Source organism: Zingiber officinale, chromosome 10B, assembly GCF_018446385.1.
Source record: "Zingiber officinale cultivar Zhangliang chromosome 10B, Zo_v1.1, whole genome shotgun sequence".
Taxonomy (NCBI): domain Eukaryota; kingdom Viridiplantae; phylum Streptophyta; class Magnoliopsida; order Zingiberales; family Zingiberaceae; genus Zingiber; species Zingiber officinale.
In genome coordinates, this window is record NC_056005.1 from 92,792,979 (window position 1) to 92,803,563 (window position 10,585).

General features: G+C 40.2%; 1 pseudogene; it reads right to left on the reverse strand.

Moving 5' to 3' along the window:
• Nucleotides 1–4,941: 4,941 nt before the first annotated feature.
• Nucleotides 4,942–5,013, reverse strand: LOC122030689 (annotated as a pseudogene).
• Between the last annotated feature and the right edge of the window lie 5,572 nt (nt 5,014–10,585).

Here is a 10,585-nt window from a genome sequence, read left to right on the forward strand (position 1 = left end):
CATCAGCTTTTACCTATTTCTTATGATACTCAATCTCCTCTGGGGTAGAGTCACCGTCAAGTGCATCAGGGCAAGCCTCAGTCAGTACAAACTTATAGCTCTCAACAATAAGAACAATGTCCAGGTTTCTTTTCCAATCAATATAGTTGGGACCAGTAAGTTTGTTCTTTTTCAGTATAATGGCAGTGAGTTGAAAGTCATCCTAAGAATCACAAAAATAAACTTTGGTCAAGACTCTAAATTTAGAATAATATTGATTCCTCAAACAATGCTCTTTTAAATTAACCAACATCTCAAATCACCGTGAATATTGCATGCCACATTAGTGTGGACGTATACAAATTCAACATTTATAAGAGGAGGGTGTGACCCATTAATTTTATTATCTTGTCATCCTAACTTTATGACAAATAAAATTAATAGTTGGTTTCACTTTAGTCACACAATACAATAGCAGTGACTCCGTTGGGGAGGATACTATTGAATGTATCTAAGTGTATAACATTACTTGATACTAAGTCCATTAAATAGGATTGTGCCCCTTCAGTTGGAGAAGATCACACGCTCCTAAATAATTTCCTATAACCATCCATAAAAGGAAATTTGATCTAGTGATCCACAACAAACCCATCCGTTGTGGAGGGAGGCACTCAGAGCCAACATGCAAGCTTGTTGCATCACTTACAAACCAGTAATGGAGACCATGGGATTTATAAAAATCCCTCTCCCACATAGTTATTTAAAATGAGGAATTTTAAACTATCCTAACATACATCACATGCATACACACACATCACAGTAAATAAAAGCAATAAATATGGAAATTATTTTCCAACTATTATGACCTTTTTCTGTTACTGTCCAACATGTGCTCCAACCCTAGCTGCTGCCATCTTTAGCCACCGCCATCAGGTCAAGTCGTTGCATCCATCTTGCTTCTTATTCTGCTGCGCCTCTGGTGCTCCAAAAGTACCACGCCTCGCAAGAATCCGATCCGCGACAAAAATATAATTTTACATATATCGATCCTATATTCCACGAGGGAATGTACATGTATTCTAGATCGAACAAAAAAATAAAATTCTAAAAATAATACAGCTCCTGCTGTATTTTATACATATAATCATGCACACAAATAATGCCCTTGACATGTCCAAGGGTCCAATCACACACAATATCAATAAGCCATAATAGTTGGAGTCTGCATCCAAAGAGTTAGCACATCCTACTATTATCCTGCCTAAATTATGTATGACATGTGCATAACCTATTTGAATTCTAAACACAGAGGCAAACCCTAGCTCTGATACCAATTGTTGGTTAATCCTAGGAAAACGTACCGGATCCACTGTACAAAAATTTTTGTACAAGTGTCGAACCTTTCCTTAAATAACCTATTGTGTTCTTTAGAAGTTGAATTAGGAATCGCAGACGAAACTTAACATCATTGATTCCAAATTTAACATATCTATTCTTAATGGTTTAAATTTGAATCGCAAGCAGAACTTAACACTATTGATTCAAATCTACCTAAGTTATTAATTCCATAAATATTAATTTCCAAAATCGTCTTCCAGGACTGCATGGCGAGGCACATGGCCTTCTTGGATATGGGAGCAACCACCACCGCCTAGGCAAAGCCTTTTAAGGAAAGCTAATATTTATTTCCTTAAATAACTCTAGGTTAACCAAAAAGAACAATCGAATCACAAATTCGAAAAAGAAGAAAACACAAACTCGAAAAATAAATTCGAAAAACTAGATCTATTTCCTCTTGTATTTAGAATTCTTACAAAGCAAATAACTAGTATGATGCGGAAGAAAATTACTAGTTATACCTTCTCTTTGTGAGCTAATGACCTCGAGATCTTCTACCGTATTCCTTGCCTCGCCTTACACGTCGTGTGGGTGACGATCCTCCAAGATGAACACCACCTAAAAAGAGCTTCTCCTCCTTGTAATATTCGGCCACCACCACCACAATAGAAAAGAGAGCAAAGGGAGAAGAGAGGGAGAGAGGGGCCGGCCACCAAGAGAGCCTCCAAGCCAAAGAATAAGAGTTGTCTCATGAAGCCCCCTCACCCCTTCTTTTATATTACTTGCCCAAGGAAAATAAGGAAAAACTTTTTATAAAAAATAAAATCATCCAAGAGTTTTTCCTTTTCCCTTTTAATTTTTCCTTTTCTTTCCTCTTGATTGAATCAATCACCAAATCAATGGTTGTGATCAATCCTATTTGGTTTAGGATTGAGTTTAGTCGGCCCCTTGCTTGGGCACCAAGCAAGGTGGCTGGCCACCATATTTAGGAAAGAAAAAATAATTTTTTTATAAAATTTTACAAGAAGAAAATACTCTTATAAATTTTATAAGCTCTCTTTCCTAGAGTTAAAAAAGGAAAGTTTTAAAAAACTAAAACCATGTTTTAAAATTTAAAACTTCTCTTATAAAATTTCCTTTTTTAACATGATGATAGAAAATTTTAATTTTAAAACTTATCTTCCTCCTTTTTTCTTAAACCATGAGGATGGTTAAAAAAGGAAAGTTTTAAAACTTTTAAAACTCTCTATTAAAACATATGGTCAAATTCAAATAAGGAAAGTTTTTAAAATTAAAATCTCTCTTTTAAAACTTATAGTTTTTTACAAAGAGAAGATTTTAAAAATTCAAAAACAACCCTCCTTGTTTGAATATTGTGGCCGGCCCCTACTAGCTTTGTCACCAAGCAATAGGGTCGGCCTTTTAAGAGGAGATGTGGCCGGCCATTGCTTGGTCACCAAGCAATGGACCGGCCCCCTTCTTGGACACCAAGATGGGTCTTTCTTTGGATGGACTTGAGGCTTTAATGAGGCTACGACAGGGACCTAGAGGAGAAATTGGTTTTGGGCTTCCGATGAGCTTGAGTATCCCGTGTTCGCCCTGAACACACAACTCAAGTTCATCGATAATAACTCATTCCACTAGAGAGTTATTACCGCACTACCGCACCAATCCCAAATTACATTATGGGCTCCTTCTTATTATGAGTGTGTTAGTCTCCCTGTGTTTAAGATTACGAGTGCCCACTAATTAAGTAAGTTACTGACAACTCACTTAATTAATATCTAGCTCCAAGAGTAGTACTACTCAACTTCATTGTCATGTCAGACTAAGTCCACCTGCAGGGTTTAACATGACAATCCTTATGAGCTCCTCTTGGGGACATTCTCAACCTAGATAACTAGGACACAGATTCTTTCTATAATCAACTACACACACTATAAGTAATATCATTTCCCAACTTATCGGGCATATTGATTTATTGAGCTAAACCTCACCCTTTGATAAGTTCAAGAAATAACTACTAAATATATGTGCTTGTTATTATATTAGGATTAAGAGCGCATACTTCCATAATAACTAAGGTCTAGTTCTTTTACTAAGTCAGTACAAAAAGAACTTACGTAAATGATCCTACTCAATACACTTAATGTGTATCAGTGTAATTTATTAGTCAAGATAAACTAATACTTAATTACACTACGACTATTCTGATGGTTTGTTCCTTTCCATCTTAGTCGTGAGCTACTGTTTGTAATTTATAGAGAACCAACAACATGATCTTCTGAGTGTGACACCACACTCCATGTTATCTACTATATAAATTAATTGAACAATTACATTTAACAAATAAATACAGATATTGACCAATGTGATTCTTTTATTTCAAAAATAAATGTTTACAAAAGTTAGGCTTTTAGTATACACTCCAACACTAGTGACAGGGGTAACCCATTCACGTACATCTAAGATACTTCCTTGAAAGAAGAGGCAAATTCTCCTCAAGGAAGTGAGAAACCAAACTTAGCTCTTAACAACTATTCTTGACTTACCAATTAGAGTCGTGTCCTCAAGATTCGCCGAGGTGTCCTAGTGACAGGGGTAAACCGCAACAGGCCTTCTTAGGGTCCTTCTTTACTATGGCATTTAAGAATAGCTGCTTTGGCTTCCGACAATTGCATGTTTAAGGACAGCGAGTGTAGGATAAAACGTGGCACATCAATACCACCACAACGAAACCGACCTTCTAAAACTCATCATAACCAAGTGAACAGTTCGACTCACCAGCTCTCGATTTTTCTTCCCGACCTTTCTTCCCTAAATTATTCACAACCATTGGTAGTCTAGCTAACCCTTAGTGAACAATTGCTAGTGCTTATAACCAGTCCCTGTGGGATCGATATTTGTATTACTGATGACAAATCCGTGCACTTGCGGTTCGTAACAAGTTTTTGGTGTCGTTGTCGGGGACTGCGTCTATAACATTAGCAAAATCATATTAGATTAGACTAGGCTTTCTTTTCTTTTCTTAGTTTTCCGCATTCATTTCTTCTTTTTTATTATTTTCTATTCCGCTATCATATTTCATATCTTATTATTGCATGCGTAGAGCTAACCTTCCAGGAAACTACTACCCTTTGATCCAGAGATTGACAGGACCTTTCTGAGGAGAAATAATCTACAGAAGGCATTCCAAGCAACACAAGAATCCTCAGAAATGACCAACAAACTACTGAAAGATTATGTGACACCATATGCACGAAGGGTTCGGCCCAGTATCACCCGACCGCCCATTGAAGCCAACAACTTTGAAATCAAGCCCACAATAATCCACATGGTCCAACAAAATCAATTCGGAGGAGGACCACATGAGGACCCAAACCACCACCTAGAGCTATTCTACGAGATCTGTGACACTATGAAGGTGAACGAGGTCCCTCCAGAATCAGTCAGACTACTTCTCTTCAGGTTTTACCTGAAAGACAAAGCCAAGCAGTGGCTGAACTCCCTTCCAGCGAATAGCATATCATCCTGGGAGCAGTGTGAGCAGAAATTTCTGGATAAGTTCTACCCACCTAGCAAAACTGCTCACATGAGGAACCTGATTGCCAACTTCAAACAGATAGACTCAGAATCATTATTTGAAGCTTGGGACATATTCAAGAGTATGCTAAGACAGTGCCCCCATCATGGCCTTGAAAAATGGTTGGTTCTGCACACCTTCTACAAAGAATCATCATGGCCTTGAAAAATGGTTGGCCTCGAAGGTATCTCTTGATTCTGCAGTAGGAGGAGCACTGATGAAAAAAAGCCTCAATGAAGCTGAAGAGATCATAGAGAATGTAGCGCAGAACCATCATCAATGGGCATCTGAAAGATCCAGTGGCTCTTTTACAGGGAATCCAATTAAAGCGTCAAGGAAATTCGACGTAGATGTAGTTACACTCATGTCTGCAAAGCTGGACGCTCTGACCAAGAAATTTCACGCCATGGGAGGCAACACAGCCAATGCAATAGCATGCATCTGTGACACCTGTGGAAGTATGGATCACACTCAAGGCACCTGCCCCTTTGGGCTGATACAGGCACATATGAACCAACTTGAGTAATGTGATTCAATAACCAGCTACAATCATAGGCAAAATAATCCATACTCCAATACATACAACCTTGGATGGAGGAATCACCCCAATTTTGTTAGAACTTTCGAGACGCAAAAACCGCTTTTTGCGTTGCGGAAACCCCGAAGTTCTTGCCATGGATACGTGCGAAGATAAAAATTTACGTATACATAGTTTTCTCCTAGATCTACACTAGATCTACATGGTAGAGATTATACCTTTGTAGCGAAGACCTTCGCTTATCCCGCTCGTCCAAAAGTTGTCGGATCTCATAGGGTGTCAAGTGTACACCCCTCTATATGTATCCACACGGACAAAAGGTGGAAAAATCACTTAGAGTGTGCTAGCACTCTTGGTGGTCACGGAAATGGAGGATGAGAGGGAGAAGAGAATGTAGAGAGGAAGAAGAAGACTTCAATTAGCACACAAATTGCTTAATGCCTCACTAATGTGGTCGACCACTTAATGGAGGAGGTTTTAAACCTCCATGTAATACCAAGAGTCATGGCTCTTGGTCTTCCTCATGAGGTGGCACACAATGATGTGGCATTGATGATGTGGAACACCATCATTGGCCAGCCCATGCCAAGTCACAAATGAGGTGACATTTGGTCAAGTCAAACTTGACCCTTCATCTTCCCTCTCAAGGCAAGTCAAACTTGACCCATTTATCTCCCATGGTTGATCAAATCTAACCTTTGATTCAAGTCAATTTAAATTTAATGAATCTCTATTCATTGAATTAAATTGATTCAATGAGTCATAATCTAAATTAGACTCATTCAACACATGAATCAAATTGAGTCCAACTCAATTAGTCTAATTTGGATTACTCTTAATCTAATTTGGTTCATCACATGAACCTAATCCTCTTTGTTCATCATATGAACCTATTCTCCATCTAATTGTCCTTTGTGTGTGACCCTATAGGTTCTTGTAACTTTGCCAATGCTCCTAAACCCATTAGAAGCATAAGTAATGAGCGGTATCTAGCAACACATCATTACTACCCAAGTTACAAGAATGTTGAGATCCAACATCACCTTTGTGACTACTAATTGTGACTCTCACAATATGTGACAATGTCCTTCTATTCTTGACATCTAGATTGATCAATGTGAGGCATAGACCGTGTCATCCTCTAATCAATCTATATCTTGAACTCCAAGTAGACTCACTCTAAACAAATGAGCTCAATATCTCATATTGACTCATTTGGGCATGGTCATGCACTTATTGGTCTCACTCTATCAAGAATCATGATATCACTCCCGTCATATAGGAGGGATAGATCCCATCTACATCACTCACATCCCTCCGCATAATTTGTTACATACTCAGTAATCGCCTTTGTAGTCTACCTAGTTACGGGTGACGTTTGACGAAGCCAAAGTATGCAACTCCTTATGTAGGGAACCATGGTGACTTCAGGTCCAAGGACTGATAGTCATACTAATAGTCACATGAGAAAGTATATGACACTCATATAACGATTCATGATACTTTCTCATGGCGGGTCATTTAGTATACATTCTCCAATGCATACCCATGTGTCAATTTGATATCTCCATATCATGACTTGTGAGATCAAGTCATCGAGTTGACCTACATGCTAGTCTCATCGCATTAACATTGTCCCTGAATGTTAATACTTGACTAGGAATGATTAAGAGTAGTGTTCTCTATATCATCTCACTATCAATTCAACCAATCGATTGATATAGATAAGAACCTTCTACTCAAGGATGCTATTATACTTAGTTATTTGGCACTAATACAAGTAAGTATAATAACCATAAAGAAATGTCTTTATAAGTATATGAGAATATGATACATCGAGTCCATACAACAATCATCATATGATTGTCTCTAGGGCTCTAACTAACAAATTTCTCATACTAGAATAATCAAGATCAAGGACCAGCACATCAGAATTATCAGCCTAGGCAACAGAGCCACCAATCTGGACAACAGACCTATCAACAACAGCAACCTTCACAACTGTCCAGGATTGAAAAGATGTTTGAGGAAGCTCTCTCAGAGCAAAAGGAGATGAGGAGCGAGATCAAACAACTGACTCAGAGGCTGAAAAACTCTGAAAAACACCAGAAGATGCAAGACAGTCAGATAGCTTAGATAGCTTAGTCCATCTCAAGAGCACAGGGTACATTACCAGGGAAGCCAGACTTAAATCCAGTGGAACATTGCAACCGCATTAAGCTGAGGAGCGGGCGTACTGTGGAAGACCCTCAAATCATTACTCAGAAGGAGTTTAACTCATAGAAGGAGCCCTCTCTCCTATTGCCCAATCAGACTCAAAACAGGGATAGAGAAGAGGCTACTAAAAAGATTGAAGAAACTTTTCAAGCTACCCCACAGAATCAGACGATCCCTTTTCCTCAGAAGCTTATAGCATCCCAGAAAGACGAAGAGTTCAACCACTTCCTTAAGAAGATCAAAGAAATCTGTATAGAAGTACCACTGATAGATGCGCTGCACCAAATGCCGAAGTTCATAAAATTTTTAAAGGGAATTTTATCTAACAGGAGGCAAAAAGGCGACTTTGAGACCGTAGCATTGACAGAGAATTACAGCGCTCTCCTCATGGCGAACTCTCCATCCAAGCTTCAAGACCTAGGAAGCTTCTCCATACCGTGCAAAATTGGTTCTAAACTCATACCGAGAGCTTTCTGCGACTTGGGGGACCAGCGTTAGCCTACTTCCGTACACTTTATGCAAGAATCTAGGCCTCCAGAACATTAAATTGACCACTATGGCACTGCAATTAGCTGACCATTCATGCAGATACCCAATGGGGATAGTGGAAGATGTACCAGTTGAAGTGGGTGGATGTATAGTTCCCACAGATTTCATTATCTTGGATATGGAGGAAGACCCTAAGATATCGATTATCCTTGGAAGATCATTCCTTGCCATAGCTGGAGCCATCATTGATGTAAAAAGTCACAGGTTATCTTTGGAGATCGGTGAAGAAAAGATCGAGTTTGATTTATCAGATTCCTCCATCTGCAACCCCTCTTCTCAGGGAAATTCTTGCAAGATCAACACGCACAAAGTCGAGGAGTGTAATTTCCATGAGAGTTCCCCTCTAGCAAGCAACAAGAAATACATTTGTCCTGCACGAGTGAAACTGAAGGTGCAGGCTGGAGCATTAACCCTAGGAGGAGAGCCGTCCTTCCACAGGTTTAGTCCACATTAACTGAAATGGGGTCGAGCTAAAGACCTAAAACAAGCGCTTCTTGGGAGGCAACCCAAGGGTTTTTCTTTCATTTTAGTTCATCATTCCTTTTTGTCGTTCTATTTCTCTAGTGAGTTTTAGTCTAGTATTTTATTTTGGGTATTTCATTTTCAGGATGTGTATAGCCTCCATGAGCTGGCCATGAGCGTTTTCATAGGCGTGGAGGCGAAGGAGGAGCCGAAATGATGAAGAACGAATCACTTTGAGCTTAAGGGAGCCGGCCATGTGACCTCACACGGTCGTGTGGAGCCAACGTGGAGACTGAAGCCACGGGTCGTGTAACTCTGCACGGCCGTGTGGCTTGTGCAGAGAATAAAGAAGCACGGGTCGTGCCAATTGGCACGGTCGTGCAGCCCTGGAAGAGAGGAAGAAGGTCCAGACCGTGCCAACTGGCACGGCCGTGCAACTCATACAGAGGAGAAAAATGCAGGGGTCGTGCCAATCGACACGGCCGTGCCACTTCGGCCGAGGGGAGAAAGAAGGAGGTCGTGCCAATCGGCACGACCGTGCAGCATCCCGTTTGACCCGGCCGTGTCTATAAGACACGGTCGTGCCCCTGCCGCCTCCTCTTCCAAGAAACCCTATTCTCATCTCCCTCTCTCCCAAAAGTCTTCTCCTCTCTACTACACCTCATAAACCCCTGATTTCCCACCTCTAGAGCTCACTTTTGCTTAGATCTACATCTAGATCTAAACCTTCCTCAAGCCACAAATCCGAAAAGAGAGAAGAAACTTCCCTATTTTCCCTTCCTTCTCCTCACTATTCCCATCCTCAAGATCCATTTCCACAAGAAACTCCTCAAAGCTTTGCACCATGTCGCAGATCTTGAAGAGACTTCGTTGAGGAAGCGGTGGATCTGGTGAAGGAGACACACCGGGAGCCGACAAAGGCAAGGGGAAGGCTTAATCATCGAAGGGCAAAGGAAAGCGGGTGGCACGTGATGAAGGTAACGAAAACGAGTTCAATATTATTTTTAAAAATCATGAGCATAAAGCTACATATGATATTCTTGTCGCTAGAAAAATCTTATGTACCAAATATATGGATCCCACTACTATAGATCTGCAAGGAATTAGGGATGACATAAATTGGATAATTTGTGCTTTAGATTGGAACGATATAATGTACGCCCATGCACCGACTTACCCCCGCCTAGTTCTTGAATTTTTTAGCTCGATAGATGTTAAATTCCCTTCTGAGGATGACTACGCAGGGGTCATAACTTTTAGAATGATGAATAAAGAAGTTCGGTGGACCTTTAGTGATTTTAATGATTGTTTTGGGTTACCTACTGGTGGTTCATGTGGATTTGATGGTGGTATTAAGTGGAACAAATTTTGGATGTCGATTACCGGATCACAAGACCCTTATGAAACCTCTAGAGCCAAAGCATCCCGGATGCAAAACCCGACCTTTAGATACCTTCACAGAGTGATGAGTAAAATGATCTTTGGTCAAGGAGAGAGCGATGGGGTGGTTAAGAAGATAGAACTCTATTCTCTTTGGGCGATGTTAAATAAAGTTGATTTTGATTCGGGGTTTCATTTCTTGCAAACTTTGTGAAAGGCAGCTAAGGCATCTTCGGGGATGATAGTGTTTGGAGGATTAATCACTCAAGTAGCATTCAATCTGGGTTGTGCACTTGATGGATTAGAGGTGATTCATGATAATGACAATATCAACATCGATTCTTGTCTTGCTATGAAGATGATTTGTTGGGATGAGAATGGGTTTGCTTTCCCTAGGACCAATGGTTTTCCATTACCCCTTCCTTGCCCAGAACGCACTTCAGTTCGTGACCCCGCGAATTGGGTGATTACTGATTCACACCCCGAGACTGTACCTTCCATTGTAGAAGAACCCGAGTACCACCAAGAGCCCTTGTCAT